The 25,802-nt window shown below is 44.8% G+C and overlaps 1 protein-coding gene across 1 annotated transcript in view; it reads right to left on the bottom strand.

Annotated features, from left to right (window-relative positions):
* LOC120034839 (neurabin-2-like) overlaps positions 1-25,802 on the bottom strand; it is a 52,148-nt gene that overhangs the window by 20,840 nt on the left and 5,506 nt on the right. The gene's annotated exons all lie outside the window — the stretch shown is intronic.

A 25,802-nucleotide genomic window follows, 5' to 3' on the forward strand; every position in this document is an offset into this window, starting at 1 on the left:
GCCCCACATCAAAATATTTTTCCACCGGCACAGGTTTCATACATTGACAAATAACGATTAAATATTCACTTACTTTTTGAAAATCTTCCTCTGATTTGTCATCCAAAGGGTCCCAGCTATACCATGTAGTCTCATTTTGTTAGATAAAATCCTTCTTTATATCCCGAAAAGTCTGTTTAGTTGGCGCCATCGATTTGAGTAATAATTTCTACAAACTTCAAAGTGTTTTCTTTCCAATGGTACCAATTATATGCACATCCTGGCTTCAGGACCTGAGCTACAGGCAGTTTACTTTGGTCACGTCATTCAGACAGGAAGTGGAGAAAAAAAGGGGCCTAGCCCTAAGTTAACAATCAGCCGTTTCCAGTTACAATAGTCATTTACAACATTAACAATGTCTACACTGTATTTCTGATCAATTCGATGTTATTTTAAATGGACCAAAAAAAAGTGCTTATCTTTCAAAAACAAGGACATTTATAAGTGACCAAAAAAAACTTTTGAACGGTGGTGTACATTTAGAGTATCTGATTGATTTAGTTTAGCAACCAAATAGTTCCTTCTGGAAACAGTTTAAAACGATTAATAAATGAGATTCTGATTTTTTTGAAATACATTGCTCAAGGGAAAACAGTAGGTATACGCCTTTAATTCAAAGCCCGAATCCAACATTATAACACCAACTTTGTCCCAGCCACTATTTTACATTGCTGCTTTAGGCCTAAAAACATTAGCATAGCGTGCGAACAGCTACCACAGCAGGGGCAGGAGGATGCAGAGGAGGGTGTTTGCCTAGCTAAATAATCCACTTGGTGATCTGATAATGAACCTAAGGAGACATGCTGGTTTTAACAGTGGAGGGGAGAGGGACCACGCTGCTGGGGTTTAGAGAGGGAGGAAGGGAGGGAGGCGGGGGGACTGGGGAGAGACTATTTTGATGAAGATGTTTTCCTGTCTAGATGTGCAGGTTAGAGAAAGAGGGGAGAGAGAGCTAGGTGGTTTTGAGGGTTGGTTGATTTCCTTGTTGACTTGATGTGTTGATGTGTTGCAGTCTGACAGCGCCCGCACACATGCGCACACACGCGCACCATTAGCCTCAATCTGTCTGTATGTCTCTAGGGGGTTCATGTGTCACTACATCTGACAGCTAAGGGGTTGCTATGGTGTTACAATGGCGTCTGCCACGCCGTGGCGCGATCGCTGTATCATAGGGCTATATTCAGCAGAATACGCTCAAGACTGACTCTGCGACAGTCAGACACTACTGGGAAACGACAGGAAGCACAACATGACGACAGGAAGTGGTAGATACAGATCGAGCTTGTGTTCCACATCCCTTGTGACAGGCCTGTGTGTGCGCGCGCGTCGGTGTGTGTGTTTCCACTGTCAAGACTTGTGGGGGGGGGGGGGGTATTCTCTTCCTGTGTGTGTGTGTGTGTGTGTGTGTGTGTGTGTGTGTGTGTGTGTGTGTGTGTGTGTGTGTGTGTGGGTGTGTTTTCAAACGTATCTTCAATAGAGCTTTTGGGTGTTTTCCTGAAAATATAAACCACAAATAAAGCAGTGCCCAGTCTTATGACTCAACCCAAAGAAATCCGCCGCAAACCACCATTTGGGAAACACTGGTCTGAATCACTGTACACTGTAGCCTGTATAGTAGGCCTAAGCCTACAGATAAACAGTGCACTATTCTAGTCAATTAAACCATTCAGAAGATGCACACACACCAGTTGGTATTTGAAACGACCGTTCACAGTTGAAACACAATAAATGCCTCATATGCCTTTCTGTGAATTACTTGGGTTGTACAGCAGCTATGTTATTATGGCATCTTACCATAGCCAGAGGGAGGGACTGGCCAGTCTATTGTGTCAGGATGCTGTGCCAGTAATGACATGGAGACTAAATCAAACCATTCACCCGATGCATTCTGAAGATGGCTTCAAAAACCATAAGATATACGTACGTACTGTATACAGAGATCCCCTGGAACTAGAAACACAACCCCGCGGGATACTTTATAGCCTACAGTATACGTCACTGCGTGTCAGTCTGATCTATGCGCATTAAAACGTAGCAGCTAGCTAGCTAGCATGGCTATCCTTGGCTATCAATATCACTGAGACTAGCACCGACTATTCATTAGCTCCGTTACCATCAGATGGCATCGTAAAGTATTAGATTAGCAGTGGGACGTGTAGTCGCAGTAGAACACTGCAGGCACCACAGCAGTTGCCTATGTAACAGTGGGGATATATGTCAGAAGATATGTATGAGGTCCTAGTATGTTAAAGCCTGGCAGGGTAGCGGCTACGCGCTATCAAATCAATGTTTTGTTAATACGAGGTCAACGCTCGGCGAGCGAAATTCATTAGAAGCATTCATTAGATCCATTTCTATCATACAGCGTGTCAACCGGTTAGATTAACAGGACGCGTATGAAATACAATATATTAAATCATATATTAGAAATATATAAGGCAGGGTACCAGGTTTGAGACCAGACCAGGGTTGAAGACGAAATCAGACTCAAGATTCAGCCCACAACAACAACGTGGCTTGTGTACAGCACGTAAACATCCATTTTGTTTTGGAGCTGAAGGAAAGCATTCATATAAATAACCTGTTGAGTTAATTACTGTATATGATATTGGCTGACTTGAATATCGATTCCTACCAGGGCTCAAACCAGATAAATGCATGACACATAGTAGCTAAACCGCAGTAGCTAAGGACTGCGTCTGAGGCCATCGAGCTGAAGCGACGTTCAATTTCCTGTTCAATGAACCTTCTTTGGTTTTTTGTTTTACATTACACAGAAGGTCATTTGTCAGGGAGTGCTTAGCCCCAACAAAACAAAAAAAAAGCCTGGAGGCTCCAAGCCCGGAGGCCTCAAACGACAACAGATCTCCCAATGTTCCAAACACCATTTGGGGTTAAAAGATCAAAGCTTAAATAAATGCTATTGATCCCGTGATGTATGGCTGCTTTTAGTGGTCACCAATCAATAAAGCAATCACATTTCATTACGGTGTACACCCCAGCTGTAGCCAACTCAGTGGCCTTGTGTTTAGAGTGTCCCACCCTGAGATTGGGAGTTCGATCCCCAAAAGGGTCATAACAAAGACTGTAAAAATGGGACCCAATTTGCTTGGCACTCAGCATTAAGGAGATAGATTGGGGGTAAGGCCCTGCGATAGACTAGCAACCTGTCTGGGGGGGGGGGGGGGGGGGGGGGGGTGTACTGGTACATCAAGCTGCCTCAAGCTACAGAAACAGGAGATAGGCTCCTGCTCCTATGAGGCATGCTTACTTACAACCCAGCTGTATGAGGAGGAGAGACGGCAGGGGTGGAAGCTATCCCCTCATCGTGTACCTGTAATTACGCCGTGTCTCGGTTGACAGAGTACCACTCTGTTGATGGATAAGGTGATGCAGCTGAATATGAGACTCAGTAACGCGAGTCATTTGGCAACACAATCACCGTCATGTGAAAATTGTCATGCCCGTCACAAAACGATTATCACACTAGTCAGCATACCGACAAGCACCATCATCTCTGTCACATAATCAATGCACGTCCAATCAACATTCAATACGACTCTTATATCCAATATAACAGTATTAAATTGTGGATTTGGGGCTGTTATCACACGGCACTCTCTCACCTCTGCAGGGAGAGACACACTGGAGATTGACAAGCGAATCCGTGGTGTTCTGTCTGTTTAACCCTTCTAGGGCACACAGATAGACAGACGACGACTAGAAATGATTGAACCTATACAAACGTGCCGAGGGAGGAACAAAAGGAGTGTGAGGTAGGACGGGGTGGGGGGTGCTGAGGGAGGGAGAGAGAGGAGGAGGGGAAAGACAGGGGTGGGGGGGGTGATGAGGGAGGGAGAGAGAGGAGGAGGAGGAGGAGGGGAAAGACGGGGGTGGGGGGTACTGAGGGAGGGAGAGAGCGGAGGATAGGAAAGACAGGGGTGGGGGGTGCTGAGGGAGGGAGAGAGAGAGAGGAGGAGGGGAAAGACAGGGGTGGGGGGGGGTGATGAGGGAGGGAGAGAGAGGAGGAGGGGAAAGACAGGAGTGGGGGGTGATGAGGGAGGGAGAGAGAGGAGGAGAGGAAAGACAGGGGTGGGGGGTGCTGAGGGAGGGAGGGGGAGAGGAAAGACAAGACAGGGGTGGGGGGTGCTGAGGGAGGGAGAGAGAGGAGGAGAGGAAAGACAGGGGTGGGGGGTGCTGAGGGAGGGAGGGGGAGAGGAAAGACAGGAGTGGGGGTGATGAGGGAGGGAGGGAGGGAGGAAAGACAGGAGTGGGGGGTGATGAGGGAGGGAGGGAGGAAAGACAGGAGTGGGGGGTGATGAGGGAGGGAGGGAGGGGGAGAGGAAAGACAGGAGTGGGGGTGATGAGGGAGGGAGGGAGGGAGGGAGGGAGGAAAGACAGGAGTGGGGGGTGATGAGGGAGGGAGGGAGGAAAGACAGGAGTGGGGGGTGATGAGGGAGGGAGGGGGAGAGGAAAGACAGGAGTGGGGGTGATGAGGGAGGGAGGGAGGGAGGGAGGAAAGACAGGAGTGGGGGGTGATGAGGGAGGGAGGGAGGGAGGGAGGGAGGGAGGGAGGGAGGGAGGGAGGGAGGGAGGGAAGACAGGAGTGGGGGGTGATGAGGGAGGGAGAGACAGGAGGAGAGCAATAGAGGGAGTGACGCTCTCCTCCCTGCTAATCAACAATGAGGAGAGAGAGATGGCGAGAGGAATGCAGCATTCCCTCTGTTCTAATAACCCCCTACTTCTCCCCAGAAGGAGTGAGGGAGAAAATGAAGGACAGAGCACTCTTCAGTTCTGTTATTGGCCCTGTACGTAATGAGAAACAGAGCGAGCAGTGAGAGGGCGAGCGAGAACTAGGATGTGGATAGGGAGAAAGAGAGCAATACAACAAGAGAGAACTAGGATGTGGATAGCGAGAAAGAGAGAACTACAACGAGAGAGCGTATCTGGCTGTAAACGGCATGGTAGTTGAGGTGTTTGTTCCTGGTCCCTCCACCATGATGAATGGGGACAGTACTGCAGGTCAGAGCGATCCACCATCGATTTTACAAATAATAAGTGACAAGTCAACACGCAGAGTTGAACACTCTCCGTTTAGAGTTCAAAAAACAAAGGAATGAAGTGTTTCACTGGCAGGCCGGTTATCCATCTTTCTAATGGTGTGAGCCTTGCTAACACCTTCAAGTTTCCCACATTCTATCTTGATGGGATCTTTTGAAACGACAAGCCTTGCCCACCAAGGATCCAACATTGCAGAAGCCATAATAGTCAAATGCCTCCCCCCAAAATTGCCCCCACTCCTTCTGCACAACAACCGCCATTGAAAATAGAAAGGCCCTCGACACACTCCTACCAGCAGTAGTGTCACTGCAGAAGAGAGAGAGAGAGAGTGTGTATATGAATGTCTCCTCTCTTCTCTCCATCTTCCCTCCTCCAACCTGGCAAGAAAAAGAAACATCCGTCCTTGTATTGGAGGGGTTCTGAATGCTGCAGTGTCCCCTCCCTCCTCCTCCTCCATCATCCCCCCTCTTTCTCTCCTCCCTTCTCGCCATGCTGACCCAGTGAGCAGTACTGACGTCAAACCCCCCCCCATTGGGACAGCCCCCGCCACTGGAGCAGCTGGACCAATCACAGCACTGCTACTGCTGCCACAGAGCACACTGGCTGTCAGAGACCGTCCAATCAGCTTAGAGAGAATGGAGGAGGGCTTACACACACGCTCACCAATATAACTACACACACACACACGTATAAAGATACGAACACTCTCTCCTACATACTGGCCAGAGATACACATTAAGAATGCACAAATGGCCTCCCCCTTTCTCTCTCACACACACACACACACACACACACACACACACACACACACACACACACACACACACACACACACACACACACACACACACACACACACACACACACACACACACACACACACACACACACACACACACACACACAAGGGCAGTCATTGAGCTATGTCTGATGAAGAAGCAGGGGCATGTCTCTCTCGCTCTTTTAGAGGTCATGTCCTTCTCAGCCTGCAGCCTTTTAATGATGAACACCCATAAACACCCATTATGCCCTTTCGATGCTCACAGGTCCTTTATTTCTCTCTGGCCACGGGACCGAGGCCGATAACGGGCGCATTACACTGACCAAAATGGCTGTCCTTTGGCCACACAAAAGAGGCTCAGTAGCGTGGAGGGAAAAGGGTCAGGGGTCAAAAGGCATGACGCCCAGCCTTACCCCCCCCCCCCCCCCCCCCCCAGGGCGCTGTCTCTGTCTCAGCCTCTCTGTCCCATTGGCTGAGACTGGCTACTGCCTCCGAGGTCACGGCTGCTAGTAGCCACTGCTGTTGTGTTAACTGTAAACTCTGCACAGTTACAATTATGTTAGTGAGAGACATCTGCCAGTGCTTCTAGCCTACCGCTACTAGCAACAATACAGCTACTTTAACTGAACTACTAAATGCCAGATGGAGAGAAAGACCCACCCCAAAGCTTCTACCAGTTACAACAAACAAACCAATCATGATCGCTCTCCCCAAACCACTGCATCCAAACTTCCCCATCCCTCCTTCCTTCCCCTCTCCCTCCTTCCTCTCCACAACCACCCAGCTGGTTGCTAAATGTGTAGCTCCAGGAATCCCATTTAGAAAACAGTTAACCTAGCGCAGACAGACAGACAGACAGACAGACAGACAGACAGACAGACAGACAGACAGACAGACAGACAGACAGACAGTCAGAGACACGCTTAGTGGCAAAATGGTCACCCCCTAAAAAACAGGACCCACCAGGCACACACAGCGGAGGGACAATAACAAAACAACGCATACATAATGCAGGAGCAGTGAGTAGGCTTTCTGGGCTGGATGAGTTTGACACCCAGAGGCAGTGTGGCAGTAATTACAATGAGACCATTTCTTTAAATGGCTGCTTTGAACAGATACGCAGTGAGGTGGATGCAGGATGGGTGGAGAAAAGACAAGAGAGATCAAGTTAGAGGAGGACAGCGTAAAAGGAGGAGGGTCAAGGGGGAGAGAGGGGTGACAGAAAGCGAGAGGGGAGACAGTAACTGACAGAGAGCTAGGGAGGTTGACAGAGAGACAGCAGACAGAGAAAGATGGAATGAGAGGTAGAAAAGAGAGAGGCACTGGCAGAGAGGGCAGGGAGAGGCACAGATCCCATGAGCAAAAGAGGGAAGGAGACAGAGAGTGAAAGAGAACAAAGATGGCAGTGTGCTCTCTCTCCCTCACACTCTCTCTCTCTCTTTCTAACCATTCCACAGACTTCTAGCCAGTGGAAGACTATCAAAGGGACGCGATAAGAAAGCGAGAGAGCGAAAGACAGAAAAGCTCTCTCTCTCTCGTTTTGTCTGTCTCTTTCCACTTCAGCCTGACCCGTTGTGCCCCTCTTGACAACCGACCCCCTGTGTTTCCAGCCAAAGACAGGCGCCATTTTCTCCCACGCGGAGGAGGAGAAGGGGAGGGAAATAGCCTTTGTGTCAGCAGCCTTAGCACTTCCTCTCCGAGACCAAAACAACCATCTGGGACCATCCTGCAGCAAAACAAGAACAATAACAAGACAACCAGAAGAACCGCAAAAGTCTATTCAAAGGCTGCCCGTCACGTGAAGAGATGCACCTCGCCTAAATAATTAGCATAACAGAGGGAAAAAACTAAAAACGGCAAAGATCGGCTGTCATCGGAGGAGAGGTTCTTAGTGGAAATGATGACTGTGAAAGGTAGAAAAACAGGACAAACACACACGAGGAAAGCTTGTCTTAAAAAGGTCCTCTTCGCCGTCCTCTTCTCCTCCTCTCGGTCTTTTAGCCACGACATGTGAGAGCAAAAACAGCCCTGGAGGCCACTGAGCCAGAGTGACATTCCTCGCTGACGACAGCCATTTTGGGGCCAAACAATCACAATGTCGTCCAGAGAAGCCGTTCTCCAGGCGGAAGCTGTCTTAAAGTGTTGCACAGAAACTAAATGACAGAGAAATAGGTCTCAGTCTACCAGTGCTAATGGGGGTCATTGCTATGGAACAGACTTTACATGTCACAGTGGAGTGTGTGTGGCGCACACGCACACACACGCGCGCGCACACACACACACACACACACACACACACACACACACACACACACACAAAAAAAAGAGACTGACAGTAACGTCAAAAGAATGAGGCGAAAGTCAGCTATGCCCCCTAACACAATTCCCTTTTAGGGTAACACATTTGTAGCATTTGACATTTGTAGAACAGAGTAGGCATTACAACTGCCAAACAATTCAGGAAGTAAGAGCAAAGCACCAAACATGATTTCAGATCATATCTACATTGTTTGAAGAAGAGACAGTGTTGGGTGACAACAGGGCACTGAGGACGACAGTATCACTTTCCATACAAACCTCTTCCATAGAATAAAATGTCAAATAGACCAGATAAGACACACAGATCTAGAATTACCCGGGGAAAAAAAGACCAATCAGTCAATGAGCTTTATCTACTTGGAAACAATTACCACACTTTGGTTGCGGTAATACCCAAGCTATTACTTATACATCTATGTTTGGCGCTGCCTGTTGCGAAAGCCGAAACACCTTGTTTTCAGTGCACTTCCTCCTCCTCCTCCCGGGGCCTCTTGTAGCCCAGCTAGCTAAGTGACAGTAAAAGCTGTGCGTCACTCGCACAACATGAACACAGCTCTCTCTCTTCAGCTCTAACTGCTGTTTCCTGCCTGCCCTCGGCTCTCGTAAACAAGTTTATATTGCTAAGTCTTCCATGACCTCGGCCCTCACAAGGCGCGATTAGACCTTGAAGTCAGCAGGTTCCTGTTGGATCGGCTTTGATAAATGGCCGTTGTGTTGTCACAATCTGTAACATGGTGACAATGGTAACAAATGGTTCAAGTAACCGCCCAGTGAAAATCCCACTTCTAAAAGTTCATAACAAACACTTTACTGTTTATTGACAGTTTCCACACTATTTTCTACACTGGTCCATAGGGCTCTGGCCAAAAGTGGTGCACTACATAGGGAATAGGGTGCCATTTGGGACTTCGCCCGTGTCATCATTATGTGCTGTGATTCCAATGGATGTCATGTCTAGCGAGCCGACTTCCAGAGCACATTCTCGTTTAAAATAGTGTTCCTTGTTCCTGTGAAACTGGAAGGAAACTGCAGAACCATAAAAGCAACAGAGATGCCAGGGCAGTGGGAGGATGGATGGGAGGACGCAGCATGTTTTTATAGACATGATTACTTATGCAGGAGCATTTTCATCGCGTCTTAGTTACATTTCGTGTACATAGGCTTCTTCTTTATTAGATCACGGCCTATGAAACTAGACATGCAGAACTAAGACTCGCAACAACAGAGGTTTGATATACGGTGATATCAACAGTCGTCGTATTCAGTGTTCATCGACAAGGTGATCACTAAGCAGTGAGCAGGGACAGCCTGCTGTAAGCCGTGACGTGACAGCCATCCATTGTAAGGGTCACACACACGTGTCACATACTGTATGCCCCCCCAAAATGTCTTACACAAGAGTTGAAGTAAAAGTACAGGGAAGCTGAATTAAGAGGGTTGTGTAAGAACAGTCACACTAGATAGTCTGAAATTTGAGATTTTACTGTGCGCTCATAGACCAAACAAACAACTCTCCTTAAGTTTTGTTTGCATACCACCAGAGGTGTTGGGAACACTTTTAAGGAAAGTTTAAATAAAAAAAATAAAAACATAAGAATTACCGTTCACTTTAAACTTCAAACACACCAAATATTTGAGACTTCAATAGAAGCCCCAGCAGCGACAAATACAATCAAGGTTTGTCTGTAATATACTAAGGCACTTTTCACTAAGGGCATGTCGAATAGGCAAAAATATGTCAAAACTACAAAAAGTGGGGTGCAACAGGGATGGAATTTACTCTAGTTGAGAAATTAAAGACCTTGCTTCAAAACACCAGGTTGAGACAGACACCGAAAAGTAAAGAAAAGTCAACGTTTGCCCCTATTAAAGGGATGCACTGTAGTCCTAGCGTTGCGGGATCGTAATAAAGCGAGCATAAACTGATCAACAGCGGTACCAGCCGACGCGTAGCTACAGCGTAACAGAGAGAGCAGAGTAGTTGTAGTGACAGGCGAGGAGACGGTGCAGACAGCTGGAAGACAAGTGGAGAAAATAATAAGCGCTTTCTAAAATCGGAGGATGTGGGAGTTCCAGGCCGCCACACCACAACCTCGCCATCAGAGTCGGTCTATGGAGGGGAAGTGGGCTGAGAGAAGCTGGAAAAGGGAGGGGGGGGGGAGGGGGGCGTTTGAATGTGGGCTCAGTGTGAAAAGGAGGATCCTTCTATAGTTTAAACAGACAGGGCCAGCCAACACTGGAGAGCCAGCCTGATAACAGAGAGAGAGAGAGACGTGTGTCAGGGGTTCAGATGAAGTGTCCAAGTGTCAGAGAGAAGGGTGTAAAAGGGAGAGGGAGAAATTGATTGGCTATGTGCGTGAGAATGCACGGTGCACCTCATTCGACTCTGCAGTCCGGGAGGGACATCCTGAATCAACCCCACTCTCTTTTTCTCTCCTTTTCCCTCCTACCATTCCACCAAACTCATCCTGGCACATATCACCTCGATATACATCACCTCGTATATATCGACCTCCCTCCCTCCCACCCTCACTCTGCCGGGCAACGACTTCTCCTCCTCGTCTTTCCCCGCTTTTCCTGGTGGGCGCGGTTCACACTCCCACGTGGCCTCGTAGGCGTCTGTCCCAAACACCAGGAAAACATGTCGGAGAGAAAACACAATAACACTAACAGCAGACTCTAGCCTAGCTTCTTTGTGTGTCTGAGAAAGTCATTAACTAAGCCTGTATCCAAACGGGCTAAAAGCCTGCATGTGCTGTCCACAAAAATAAAAATCCCCCACAATGCACTGTAACTGTAACATTGGAGTGTTGACTACATGGTATCTTTCAGGGCTGGGCTCAATTCCATTTCAATTCAGTCAATTCCTGGCACATGTCTTCTTTTTGTGACTTTTGAATTGACTCAAGAGGGGAGAGTGAGAAAGATAAAGAAAGACACACCGTGAGAGAGACAACACGATGAAGAAAGAGAGAAAGCAGTCAGTCAGAGCCAGGTAAAGACCTAGAAAGAGAGGACAAAAAACTTAGCAAAAATAAAGAGAGCATTAGAGAAAGGAAGAATGAACGAAAGCAGCAGGATTGAGTCATGGCTCAGGAGCATGTTGAGACAGAGACCAGGGTGTGAGTCATAACTAGTGAGGGGGTTGCCAGTTGTTCTCCCCTACTGTGACCTTCCTTGGACAGCCTCTATAAGAACTAGGCTAAATCAAACCCAAGCGCTTTAGAAATGGTGGATTGAAAGGTCCAGTACTGGCAACCCTGCTCATTGCTTTGAGGAAGGGGGGGGTGAGACATAAGCAAGTCCTGCTTTAGATGGCATTGGTGTTGATATCTTGGTAAAGAGGTGGCTTACGCATGAGGGTATTGTGCAGGAATGCCTTGACAGACAGGTGAATATGGTGTCAGTGAGAAGGTGTGTGTGTACAGGGGAGAGGAAGAAGAAGCTATGGCTCCTCCACAGACAGAACTTCTTCATATAAATGGGTGAGTAGGAAAAAGGTTGCCACAGTTTAGACCGACAGGCAGAAGCCATTCTCCAGGAGAGAGAGAGCGAGACAAGGGAACGAGAACACGACAAGTATTCACATTCAGTGTAGAATGTCCTTGAAGTAGATTCATTTGCGGAGGATTGTTCCGCTTGTTAGCTCATAATGGCCATGGCCTTTCGTAGAAACCTGAACCTGAAACAGATGTCAGAGACTGAAAGTAAGAAGGGCAGCAGCGATTGGAGTTGCCTGGGCAACAATCACATCAACAGCCATTAGAAGGTCAAAGCCTTCTCTGAGTGCGATGGCTTGATTAACTGTGTTCACATGATCATCAAACTACAATGGAAACCCATGCTGGTGTAATGTTCTGAACCCATGGTTCAAAATGAGGTTACTTAAACGGTCGAATTAACGCAGAGGGGAGACAGAAGAGCCACGTGCAAACCAAGGTTTCACTGTAACCAACATGCAGCTACAGAATGGAAACAATGACTAGCGTTGATCAGGTCACGACAGGGCTAGGTTGTGTATTTAAGAGACCGCCATAACAAAGTTTGGTTGCTGATCATCTACGCTTGAATCAAAGTGCACCATCTTGTTGATCTTGGTTCACGGTTCTGAATCTCGGATTCCAACATGGCCACCCTTCCCTGTACACACTAGTAAGTGTCGCTGTTATCGAACGGAGACATAGCAGTAATCCTATTATGACGGTTACTACGTGGCTAGCGTCACGGTAAGGGTGGGGTTGAAGTTGAATGGGTTACACGAGGGCTAGTCACTAACCAACATACGTAGCTCACTGCAGAGGTTTCCTATAAGGCTAGGTGCTTTCATGGGTCACTTGGAGTGAATGTAAGCCAATCACATTGTCATACTTCCTTGACCAGTTACATTTAACTCAAATGTGAGAAAGTTGCTAGATATTGAGGTTTGATGGCTAGCTATTTTAAGGAGAAAATATAAGAAAAAAAACTTGAGAGGCGCTGGGTAGTCTATTAATCATTATTACACAATCGTTTCATTGTAACCTTATGATGACAGGGATGTAAAGGGTGACTAACTTACATCCCAGCTCAATTCAGACGCCCGCAACGCTACAAAATGGCACTCCAGCCTCTTTAATCGATGTGGCACAAACAATCCGTTCTCACCATCCTCCTCCTCTACATGTCAGACTCCGCTGACTGGGAGAAAACACTGAGAAGAGATCACACTGTGGAGGTTACACACAAGATAAAACAAGTCATGGCTAAGACACTGCCTATACCTGGGGCTTTAAAATAAACATGGCCTTGGATTGAACGTCCACAGTCATATGGTTAAATGCTGTTCTCACCTCACCCTGACGGCAAGGCACTCACAGACAGACAGACAGACAGACAGACAGACAGACAGACAGACAGACAGACAGACAGACAGACAGACAGACAGACAGACAGACAGACAGACAATTAAAAAAAGCACAGGATCAACACACCTGGATGGAGAGCGTGTTAAGAGCCTTGCTCAAGGGGCCTAATGGTAGGGCAATGTCTTTTAGGATGTGTTGAACCCAGCAGCCCTCCAGATGCACGATCAATTCCCACATTCGTGCAGTGCCCAGCCCAGGGTTCAATCCGGCCACCTTTCGGCTACAGGTCCAAGTCCTTAGCAGCTGGGCTACCTACTGCCCATGATACATGTACAAAAGCTGTGTGTGCTTTACAATGTTTACCTGTGACCTGGCTTTGTGTCAGGCTTCTGACTGTGACAGCACCTGAAAGTAGATTTGTTTTGTGGGGCACATACTGAGGTAGAAGAGATTGGAGTAGGCCTATGTAGAACTGCAGAATAAGTCCTGAGGGAAAACAGAATCTGCTTGCTGTCAATGCCTTCCTGTTTTGGGTTGTGATTTAACCAAGCCCAAGTCAATATGCCAGGTCGCAGTTGGAAATGAGAACTTGTTCTCAACTGGCCTACCTGGTAAATAAAGGTGAAATAAAAATATATTTCATAACACCATTTTCAATAATCGCTGCTTTAAATCAGATGAGTTATTGTAAATTACAGTCAGCAGCGGAATGAATCCTGGGAGAAGTAGGATGTTAATCTCATTGAGCGCTGAAGCACAGCCAAGACTAGTTCATACGGCCCCACACACTGACTGGGGGTACAGTACACGCTATCGCTGAAGTTAACCTCACAAACAATCTATGTCATGTACAGTAAGAATGTCTCTACTTCCATAAATGGGGCATGTCACATCGGCGTACATCACTACCAAGATGGCCGCCTCACGGTCAGGAGGGAAAAAAACACTCTTCCTCCCTCATTCTAAGCATGTTTCAGTTCATGGGCATCTACAGGGGAATAGGCTCTCTCTAACATGAGGGCACAAGACAAAGACGATACAGTAACAATGGACGAGGAGCGTCATAAACTAGTGATTTTCCAGTTGGCCGAAACAAACACTGGGGTCGAATTACATTGGCTTTTACTGGTAATGTTGAAGTCATGCTATATCCTCATTTGTTCCAAAGCTTCAACAGACTCTCCCCCCCCCCCCCCCCCCCCCCCCCCCCCCCCCGATTCTGTAACGGGGGATTACAACAGCAGGCAATTCCGAAGGCATCGGAGGGATGGAATGAAGTTCGGAGATAATTAGGATCATTAGGAGCTTTCGTTCACACAGGCAGAACACTGTTAGCAGACTGGAGAGAGACTCCCAAGGTTAGGCTAATGAACCAGAACAATTCCAATAGCATGTTTAAATTGAGTTAAGCCCATTGGTAATACAGTAACTGTTCTGTATCCGTAAAATTGTCTAGAAGTGGCATAGAAAGAGTTGAAGACAAACCAGCCTGGATGGTGGAGAACAATACTGCGCTGTTGGCGACGCAAACCAATTGAAAGAAATGGAACAAGCGCTCTGTCCGATTCCTGTTCTCAGAGGTTCTACTCGTGAACTCGGAAGCAGTCTTCAAGGATTCTGCTAACGAGTCCTGCCCTGTGGATGCAAACCGCCGTCGGCAAAAGAGCAAACATGCCAGACGGCAACACAAAATGTCTGTTGTGGCAAAATCTGGGGAAATGATAATAGGTCATGCGAGGTTGTTTTCAAAAAACCGAAAATACCACAGTGTGGAATCAAAAACTTAAGAGCTACGTTGAAATTCGGAGGTGTATTGGGTGTGAACTGGCACAATGAGACTCACGGCATAGCCTATTTCCTGTTGAGGATTTGGGAGAAAGAAAGAAAGGGAGAGACAGGTTTTTTTATTAATCCTTCTCTCCAGGGAGAGGGGAATGGCAGACTGAGGCGAGAGAGGGAAAGAGAGGGAGTTCTGCTTTGCTGCTCAGGCATGCCATTGGTATTGTTCTGCTTCCTCTCTTTAATATGATACACCCAGTTTCTCCAAACTCACTGACACAAAATGCACACAGATCACCATTCGAACTCCATCACACAGTCCAGCCATAGACATATAGACAATAGATTTAGACCACAAGTGTCAAACTCAAGGCCCGCGGGCCGGATCTGGCCAGTGACACATTACTATGTGGCCCGCCAAATGATTTAGGTTGGCAATTTATTTTTGGCCCACTTCCATACCGCCCACGTTGCACTGCACTACAAGTCACAGCAAGCACTGCCAACGTGCTGCACGCCAAACGGCAGTGCATTGCCACACACACACACACACCTTTCTTTCTAGACCCATACACACACGAGCCAGCCAGTGCACTGTATTATATCATCACTGACCAAATCTTCTACCAGACTGAAATGTTTAAAGGTGTTGTGGCTAAATGTCCATGCCAAGTTTCGGTTCCAACGGGTCATTGTCGTAGCCTACAGAAAATATCATCTTGGTTGGCAGCTAATGTGGATCCATAATAAATACCAATAAGATAAAGGATTCACATGTGGGTATAAATTACTACTAAAGGACAATAGGACACAAGCAAGTATAAATGAGTTATCTACTTTATGAAATAACAGCCTGATGAGGCGCTGGCATCTGTGAATTCAAAGTCAATTGCTTCGTGTGTCTCGTTTACTTCGCGCAGTGGAGGGAAAGTGTACAGACACATATCACAGTCATAGCTAGGGTAGTCATAGCTAGGGTAGTCATAGTCATAGCTATCACAGTCATAGCTAGCATAACTAAAATGTTGCAGTCTGGCCATCTGCATGCATGCACAGTGCATTCTTTCATCACACTCTTCCATCACATGTACAGCTGATTCACAAGATCTTGCACACTAATGAGGTGCTATTCAGCCCACGCTACTACACTGTCTGAGCCAAGGACAACATGCTTTCTGCTAAAGTTTTGATTACAATACTGGGTGGGGTGAATATATTTTATATGACATACATAATTTTTTGTTAACTAGTAAATGGTAGCCTACAGCAAAGTGTGTTTAAATCATTTCTAACTTGTTAACAATTTCTGCTAGTTAGTTTTTGCTACCATGTGGGTTTTAGCTTAAAACTTCTTCGGGATCGGTGTCCAGTCCACGGGACGGTTGAGCTAATGTAGGCTAATGCAATTAGCATGAGGTTGTAAGTAACAAGAAAATTTCCCAGGACATAGACATATCTGATATTGGCAGAAAGCTTAAATTATTGTTAATCTAACTGCACTGTCCAATTTACAGTAGCTATTACAGTGAAAGAATACCATGCTATTGTTTGAGGAGAGTGCACAGTTTTGAACATGAAATGTTATTAATAAACAAATTAGGCATATTTGGGCAGTCTTGATACAACATTTTGAACAGAAGTTCAACGGCTCATTGGATCTATCTAAAACTTTGCACATACACGGCTGTCATTTAGTGGCCAAAATCTAAATTGCAGCTGGGCTGGAATAATACATTATGGCCTTTCTCTTGCATTTCAAAGATGGTACAACAAAAAAATACAAAAGAACAGTTGTTTTTTTCTTTGTATTATCTTTTACCATATCTATTGTGTTATATTCTCCTACATTCCTTTCACATTTCCACAAACTTCAAAGTGTTTCCTTTCAAATGGTACCAGGAATATGCATATTCTTGCTTCAGGGCCTGAGCTACAGGCAGTTAGATTTGGGTATGTCATTTTAAGGGAAAATTGAAAAATAGGGTGGATCCTTAAGAGGTTTTTTAAGCCTGCTAACTGAGGAGTGTTAATTCACCTGATTCCATACATGTTTGATTTTAAAAGATTTAGCTCACAAAGGAGTTGTTTAAGTTTAAATGTTACAAAAGCTACGTTTTTGTTATTTGGAGTTAAATACTTTTGGATTAGGGTGGCAGCACATGATGCACATCTGCAAGCATAGTCGCAATTGCTGGACAAATATTATTTCTCTCAAAATGTGTTTTAATATGTAAAAAATGCTATATACAGCATCCTGAGTGGACATTTAGACTGTAGCCTAGGCTATGCGTGGATTTGGAACTTTGAATAGCCTTCTATATGTCACAAACACAGAACTTCAGTACAGTGGTCCTGTCTGGTGACTGGTCTTATAGGCTACTAACTAGCTTAACCCAAACAATGAGTCATGAGAGTGTCACCCTTTTGACATTCGTATACAAATGACATTATCAGTGTCATTATCAGGTGGTGACGAGAGGACAGGAACTGGAGATGTTAAAACTTCCTGTCTACTGACATTATTGACCTGCTCCCCCCTCCTAAGCCTTAGGCAACATTGTAGCCACGGCTGCCCGTTTAAGACTATAAAAAGCATTGTCATGGAATGCAGAAACTTTGATAACAATCGAAACGTGAACAGAAAGGCTGCTGACTGCAGAGCAGTCTGTATCGGAAAGATAAGGGCCTCTGCATAACGGGGGGAGAAACAGTAGAAAAGATCCACGGTATGGCAGCGTTACTCTCTCGTCTATGGTACAGTACGTCTACCTAACCTAAGTGGCTTCCAGACCTGCCCCCCCTGCAGCGCCACCCTAGCATTCTGACACAGGGAGATGTCTTTAAATAACCCCGCACGGCAGTACAGAGGCTCTAAGAACCAAGCAGTGGATTATGGGAACGTTCAGAGCAGTAGACTTCTATTTATAACCACTAGGGCATTCCGCTAATCTGTTTCAATACTTAGACTGTGGCACTGTACAAGGCCTGGGCAAGACAATGGACCAGGTTATGGTACTATATATCGCTTATACCCCGATGCTATGGATAGATGTTGATGAGAAGGTAATTTGTTCAAATAAGTCATTTCCTTTGGAATGCATAAGCTAGATCTACCCACCGAGGCGACTTAGATGATGCATAAAAACAGTATTGTTTACTGATGCAATCATGGTAGCTGGTGGTTAGTTGGACACGTATAATCTACCAGATGCATTGAAGGATGTCTGCTTGTAATACTACGGATGGCAGGCAGTTGTTATTCAATGTGAGGAAGGTGAAATATTGACCTGTTACAAGACCGTGTCTGCAGGTTCAGATCCCAGGTCAGAGACACAAGCCGAGCTGGCTCTGGTGATGGCAGACTCATCAAGGCGCTACCTCAGCAGTGAGCCAGGTGTCCACACACTGAAACGTGATCTCTCTCCCTCCCACCCTTCCTCTCGAAATTGGGCTATATCCTTCTCTGAGACATGCCCCCACCTAGGGCTGTTACGGTGACCGGATTACCACCACACCGGCGGTCACGAGTCATTATGGCAGTCAAATTCCACGTGACCGTTTAGTCACGATAACTTGGCTTCTCCAAGCTCTGATGCTTCTGATGGTCTAACTGCCTGGTACTCAGCACTCTATTGTCCCTCTGACATCAATGCAAATGTAATCGAAAATCTAATCAAACACTTCATGAGAGCCCACGAGCCCATGTTGCGCAACATTTCTTCAGGCTATGCAATTGCGTGAGAAAACAGAGTGATGGCCTCTGGTTGTATCACAACTAATGTGGCCAAATAACTTCATCAAATTAAGTACATTAAATCAGCTTTACAACGGGTTTAGACCCTAACTGGCATACATACGCAGGACGTGTTAATCAAGTTTGGGGAAGATAATTTTCACCATAAAAACGCACCTTTATGAAAGCATTACATGCATAATCACATTTGTGGTCCCTTTTGAGAATGGCGTTTTCCCGCTAATGGAAAATTTGCGCTTATAGCCTACTGCCATGTGCGCATTGCTACGCTTATAATGTGAAGAAATAGCCTAATAGTTTCTCAAAATGTTAAGCTAAACGTTCTGATCTGTTATGTCAGTCTCATTGCTTAAAGTTGTTTTGATGCTAGTGGTTGTATTAATTTGGGATCTATCCCATCCTACAACTGTCCCAGACTATGTTTGGAATACTTCTTTCTCGCACAGAATAGGTCAACTTTTGTACTATAAGGGATAGTAGATTGACATAGGCTAGTGCTTTTGCTGTTCATTAGGCCTACTCATCTTGTTGGCTGACAAAAAGTACATGTCGACAGTTCTTCCAATATCCACCTCGAAATTGGATAAGGACACGCGCAGTTGCGTCGCCTATGTGTCGGTCTTCACTTGTAGCCTGTGAGAAATACCTGATCACCATGACGGAGAGCCATGTGAGTGAGGGGTGCTATGGAGCATGCAGCAGGGAATTATAATTATAATTATTATATTCAGCCCAAAGGCAAAACGGCCACTGGCCGCAAAAGGCCTGGATTTTTTTAGGGAGCATTACGGCCACACTAAGCGGATGCCGCCGGGAAATTTGAGGAATTATTAAGTGCTTGTCAAATTGTGATTGATAGACTGATGAAGTGTGAGCAGCCTGAGCAAAAAACAAAGCAGAGTTCATGCATTTCATGCAACTTTTTTTTTTTTTTTAAATCATCATTAGAGTCGCATCATGCAGCCTTAGAATGTATTAAGGATATAGCCCAGCGTTTTTATCACAACTAAAGTTACATAAATAACTCTTAATTAAGCATATAGGAGTACCTTTATTAACTGCTCAACACAGAATAGCTGCTTTTGCTCTATTTATTCAGCTATGTTCAATTGTATTTTCATACTATGAAATAATATCACGGAATTCCAAGAAAATCTTGTCTGCTAAATGAACTAGTATAGCCCACAGCCAAATGGCATAGCCAGATCAGGGACTAACATAAGGACAACTCAGACTATGCTATTCTGTTAATCTGAAATAGATTACATTTTCTACATATGTTTTAGACCGGTCTACAATAAATAATGGATTTATTGTGATGGTGTAGGCTACATTACATGGATTTATTATACTTTTTAAAATGTAATGTTCCAAAGGACTGCATCAGTGGCTTGTAGGCTATGTATGGAACGCAGGAGATGCTAAATGTGTTCATGTTAATTAAACGTCAATTACTGTGAGAGTGGCAGTTATTTGCTTGACAATCACCGGCTGATTCAATTTCATGATCACCACAGCCCTAGCCCCACCCAGCCCTACTTCCCCCTAAACTCCCCCCACACTCCCAGCCCTCCTTCCCGCTCCACTGCTTCCTCCCTTTGAGAGGATAAGAGGGGCCGCCCAAGTCTGTCTGGGATCAGGAAAAAACTTAACAGGGTCACTCTCTCACAATCACACAAGGATGGACAGATACAAACTCTCGCATCACATACAAATACTCAACCACACTTGAGTAGGCATACACACAACGAACATGTGTGGGCATATAAACACACAGTTGGGACCAACTCACAGAGCTGTCAGCAAATTATTTTACAAGGTAAGTTGACTGAGAACACATTTTAATTTACAGCAAAGACCTGGGGAATAGTTACAGGGGAGAGGAGGGGGGATGAATGAGCCAATTTGAAGCTGGGGATGATTAGGAGGCCATGATGGTATGAGGGTCAGATTGGGAATTTAGCCAGGACACCGGGGGTTAACACCCCTACTCTTAGGATAAGTGCCATGGGATCTTTAGTGAGCACAGAGAGTCAAGACACTGTTTAACATCCCCTTCGAAAGAAGGCACCCTACACAGGGCAATGTCCCCAATAACTGCCCTGGGGCATTGGAATATTTATTTGGCCCTACGGAAAGAGTGCCTCCTACTGGCCCTCCAACAGCAGCATCTGTCTCTCATCCAGGGACTGACCAGGACCGACCCTGCTAAGCTTCAGAGGCAAGCCAGCAGTGGGATGCAGGGTGGTATGACATAGGGGACTGAAGGAATGTACTGCCAGCCAGCTGACACAGACAAACAGACAGAGAGAGAGACACAAAGAAAGAAAGAAAGAAAGAAAGAAAGAAAGAAAGAAAGAAAGAAAGAAAGAAAGAAAGAAAGAAAGAAAGAACGAAAGAAAGAAAGAAAGAAAGAAAGTGCAGGGTCTAGCTTGCTCTAAATGCAGAGAGACTGTGTTTATTCTCAGCTCTCCACCATTGAAAGTAAAACATTTGTCTGATAAGAGTGACAGCTTCTAAGCAGACTTATCAGCCTGCTTAGAAGAGATGGAGAATATATTACGTTTTCATGTCATATTACGGTCCTTTCACTGTCATTGAGGTATGAATGCCATATTAGTCTGAAAAATCGAATGAATCAATCACTGAGAAGAAAAAGCAAAGGCAGGATTGAACAGGTTAATGGCTTTGAGTGTAACAAAGGAAGCACTACAGTTTCCCTTGGAGATTTCAGGGACTGAAAAGCCCATTTCAGTCATTGGAGCACAACAGCAGAGGTGAACTGGTTTGACATGTCCTTCTCTGGAAACCCTAACGCACTAAGCCTTTGGTCTGCCAGGTCACCAGCTGATAGTAGCTACCCCTTTTACACAAGGCTCCTGTCCTTAAACTGTCACATCTTATCCATGTGTCTTCATATAACGATAGAAAAGTACCTTTCACAGAGGCCTTAAGGTAGCAATTCCTGTATTACCTGAACTGAAACAAAACATGATTCAGAATAGCAAGTCACCGACATGGAATGTGTAAGTTAGTGTAAAAAAAAAGTGAAGGCGGACTCAAGACTCAAGTATCATAACCTATAATCCTTACAAATACCCCCAAAATGCCTTATGACCCTCACCTCGACTTCTTAACACTGTATAGCACAAACATGGACTCTTCCACTACAGACTACTACCCTATGGTTTGCACAATGCTGCACATATAATTAGAGGCCTATCAGGGCTCTCTCTCTCTCTTTAGACTAAAGTTCCTCCTACACCAGGCATTCATCCACCAGATTAAAATAATCTTGACCTTACTTGAAGTAATTGCAGCACATCCCTTTCCCTGTTGTACTGTTGTTATTATTATAATTATGAAAAGCTGGTGAATTACAGCAGGCCTGCATGACCCAGTCCGGGAGGCGCCCTGTATAATACAATATACAAACACAATAACTTATATATATATATATATTATTGTGTGTGTGTGTGTATATACATAAAACACACACCCACACACTCAAAAGTTTGGGGTCACTTAGAAATTTCTGGCAATTTTGAGCCTGTAATCAAACCCCCAAATACTGATGCTCCAGATACTCAACTAGCCTACAACAGTTTTCAGCTGTGCTAACATAATTGCAAAAGGGTTTTCTAATGATCAATTAGCCTTTTAAAATGATCAACTTGGATTAGCTAACACAACGTGCCATTGGAACACAGGAGTGATGGTTGCTGATAATGGGCCTCTGTACACCTATGCAGATATTCCATTAAAAATCAATGTGATTTTGAACAATGTCTACACTGTATTTCTGATCAATTTGATGTTATTTTATATGGACAAAACGTTTAGCTTTTCTTTCAAAAACAAGGACATTTCTAAGTGACACCAAACTTTTGAACGGTGGTGAGTGTGACACACACATACGGTAAGCACAAATACATCACATATCACCCAGAAAAACAGTTACATTCCTAAACAAATAAGTTCCCAATCAATAATTTACAATGCCCGAATGGCACCAGAACATCGAGATGAAATATATTTTGATGTATTCTATACGTCAACAGCAAAGTTAGATAAGAAAGAAGTTGTTGCATTAGGGCCTTGTAAACAAAAAGGGAGTGATATACAGGTCTTCAGGGAAGTCCAGCCAACCTTTTGATACAGGATGCAGTGATGAGTATCAAAACTGTCACCTGTAACACAATGAAGGCCACTAGGGTAGATGGCATCCAAGGTTTAAGAGTAGTACCAGCTGCACTTTGATAAATAATATCACCATAATCAAGAACAGATAAAACGGTTGACTGAATATTCTGCGTCCTACTGCTTAGAGAAAGGCACAATATGTTTCTGTCGAAAAATACTTTAAACTTTAAATCAACTTTAAATCGTAGCTTCTTAACCAGCTCATCTATATGTTTTAATTGTTTTAAACGTCAAATCCATTATCAATCCAAATGCAGGAACACGTTCGATTGGAGAACCATCTAATGAGTGAACATGTATTTAATCGGAAACATTTTTACGAGAGTTTAAAAACAACACGTATTTCGTTTTGCCCGTATTAACCACAAGTTTTAAATCAGCAAGGGATTCCTGCATAGCTACAAAATCTGACTGTAGTTTTGAAAATGCCAGATCAACAGTCTGGTCAATAGCATACATAGTAGTATCATCCGCATACAGATGAAGTTTAAAGAAATTACACCTTCACGTACTTCAAGAAATTCAGACTAAACCCCATCAATCACGATAGCCTGAGTTCTGTCACTGAGATAATCATAAAACCAGGAACAGGTGTCAGAGCTCAGGCCTATCGAGGACAACTTATTCAATAAAATAGCATGATCAACAGTATCAAAATCTTTTGACAGGTCCACAAACAAAGCAGCTCATTTCATTTCAATGTCTAAAGCATTGACAAGATCATTAACAACTAAAATGGTTGCTGTAATAGTGCTGTGCCCAGGCCTAAACCCTGATACATTTCTCAGATAAAAAAAAAAGAGCAAAGCTGTACATTTACCAAGGATTCAAGAATCTTAGCTAGACCAGGAAACCTTGACATTATTATTGTGAATAGGCTTGGAATAAGTTATTTCAAAGAGATACCACACTGAAATCAAATGGTGATTAAATGTATCAATGATGCCATTTTTTCCCGTAATGAGGCCAATGTCTGAATTTAACTTGTTATAATGCACTACTTTTGACCAGGTCAGTGCACTATCTAGGGAAAACGGTGCAATTTGTGATGCAGCCCCTCCTGTGACTCAGAAACTCTGGAGCTGACCGACCTGCCTGTTCTGTCCTTATCTCTGCAAAGAGGACAACACGGGTGATTCACCAAGTCATCCCCATGGCCTGCTGAATGACTAACTGACATTCATTCTCTTCACCGAGTGCCCTCACCTTGGCTAGGAGACGGAGTCAGTCAGTCACGGTATGGGAATATGAGTAAGTATCAGGCACTGCTGCAGACAAAACAAGACACTCATATACAGCACAGTTTGTCAACAATGGAAGCTGACCGCAGAATGAACTCCCAGGTGCAGTGAATGTGTCATGGTTAAGCCACACCCGTGGTTGAGTTGAAGCCATAGCATCATAACAGGGTCAATAGGTCAGAAAGGTCAAATGAGACGCTGAACTGTCATCTCCAGTTCTTGCACGGGTCAGATCAAGCCAGTGCAACAGCAATGGCTATGCAGAGATAGGTCTAGTAGATTTAACAGCTTCAAAACTTCCACTCTACACCGTGGTGGACTAGCCTAAATGATAGCTTCTATCCTCCGCCACTGAGGAATAAAGGGACATTGCTTGCTGTGACAGCAAAGTCATGGCATGCCGCTACACGTTTCACAAGTGGCTGCGCTTAAGGGTGGCCCACTGTGAAGCAGTCAATGCTTTACTAGGATTACAAGGCTATGCAGCAAATCTATTGGGCCCCATCACAATCATGAAATCTCAGACACTCACTGACTGAGAAGAGGTGAAGATATATTTTATAGGCAAAAATTGCTACTGAAAATCCATCTCACATAGTTACAGTGATACGGTGGCTGTCCGGTTGGTTAGCATGCTGTGCATGGTGGGGAGATTAAATCCTTGCTGGTGGCATTTAATGGCAAGTCACCAAGGGACAGGAGAGAAAGGCCACTGGCATATTCATCTGACATTTCATAATGACAATATACAGAAGCCTGGAGCTAATATCTACCTACCTACATCATTTCACATTTTATGTAAACTATGTACTTGTGGTTCAGGCTGAAGCCCCTGAGAACACCTAGCCTATACCTGGCTGGAAATGACATATCATTGGAGCAGGAGTCAGCATTAGGAATTTAAAAATCAGTTTTCTACGCCCCAGCTTTTTTGAGGTCCCTTGATACAACATACAGATTTTAGAGGAAATAAGCTGTTGAAGGGGGATTTCTACATTGGATTACACCACAATACTTATTGCTGGTGCAAGCTGAAATGATTAACCTGACTGGCGTCAAGGCAGGAGGAACAAGTCTATCTTGCTGTCAGGACTACTGAGTAGGCCCTCAGTGTCAAGCAAATGAATGAATGCTGACCAAGCCAAAAAGAGATTTCACAAGTTGTCAGTCACTTAGTCATACATAGAGCAGCTCACACAGTAGTGCTAAATGTGTTCTGCAGTAAACACACGCTGTATTGGATACAGCTGCTGTGTTGAAACAGCTAAACCAATAAGTGGGCCTGATATCCAGAAGTCAAAACCTAGCTATTAGCTTCTATCTCTGAAGCACTCCGTAGAAGAGTTGGGAAGTATCCAGATTTTCATACCATTTCTGTACCATGCCGGGGTATATGGTTATACCGGCAGTGCACACAATTTAATATTTTTTTTTCCCAATAAATGCTTAAAAAAACTGGCAAATTCACATAGCGAACACTAGCTAAATGCTAACATGGGCATGAGAACATTAAACTAATTGCAAGGACAAAGGACATGAAGTTGTACAATTATCTCAAAAAGGTTGCACGCGCACAATCAATATTAGACAGCAGGGATCTTGATCCAGGAGGGGATTGATTGTCTCTGCTGTAACCAAGAAGCTTGATCTCGCAAGCTAGCTACTTATCTAGAAAGTTAGCAAACCAAATGCATAGCTGGAGCGCTGAGCTGGAGAGAATGTGTTTGGCACATCTTAGATAGGTAAACTTATAAGATACTTACCTGGCAAACACTAGCAGA

The sequence above is a fragment of the Salvelinus namaycush genome, chromosome 3 (genome assembly GCF_016432855.1).
Source record: "Salvelinus namaycush isolate Seneca chromosome 3, SaNama_1.0, whole genome shotgun sequence".
NCBI lineage: Eukaryota > Metazoa > Chordata > Actinopteri > Salmoniformes > Salmonidae > Salvelinus > Salvelinus namaycush.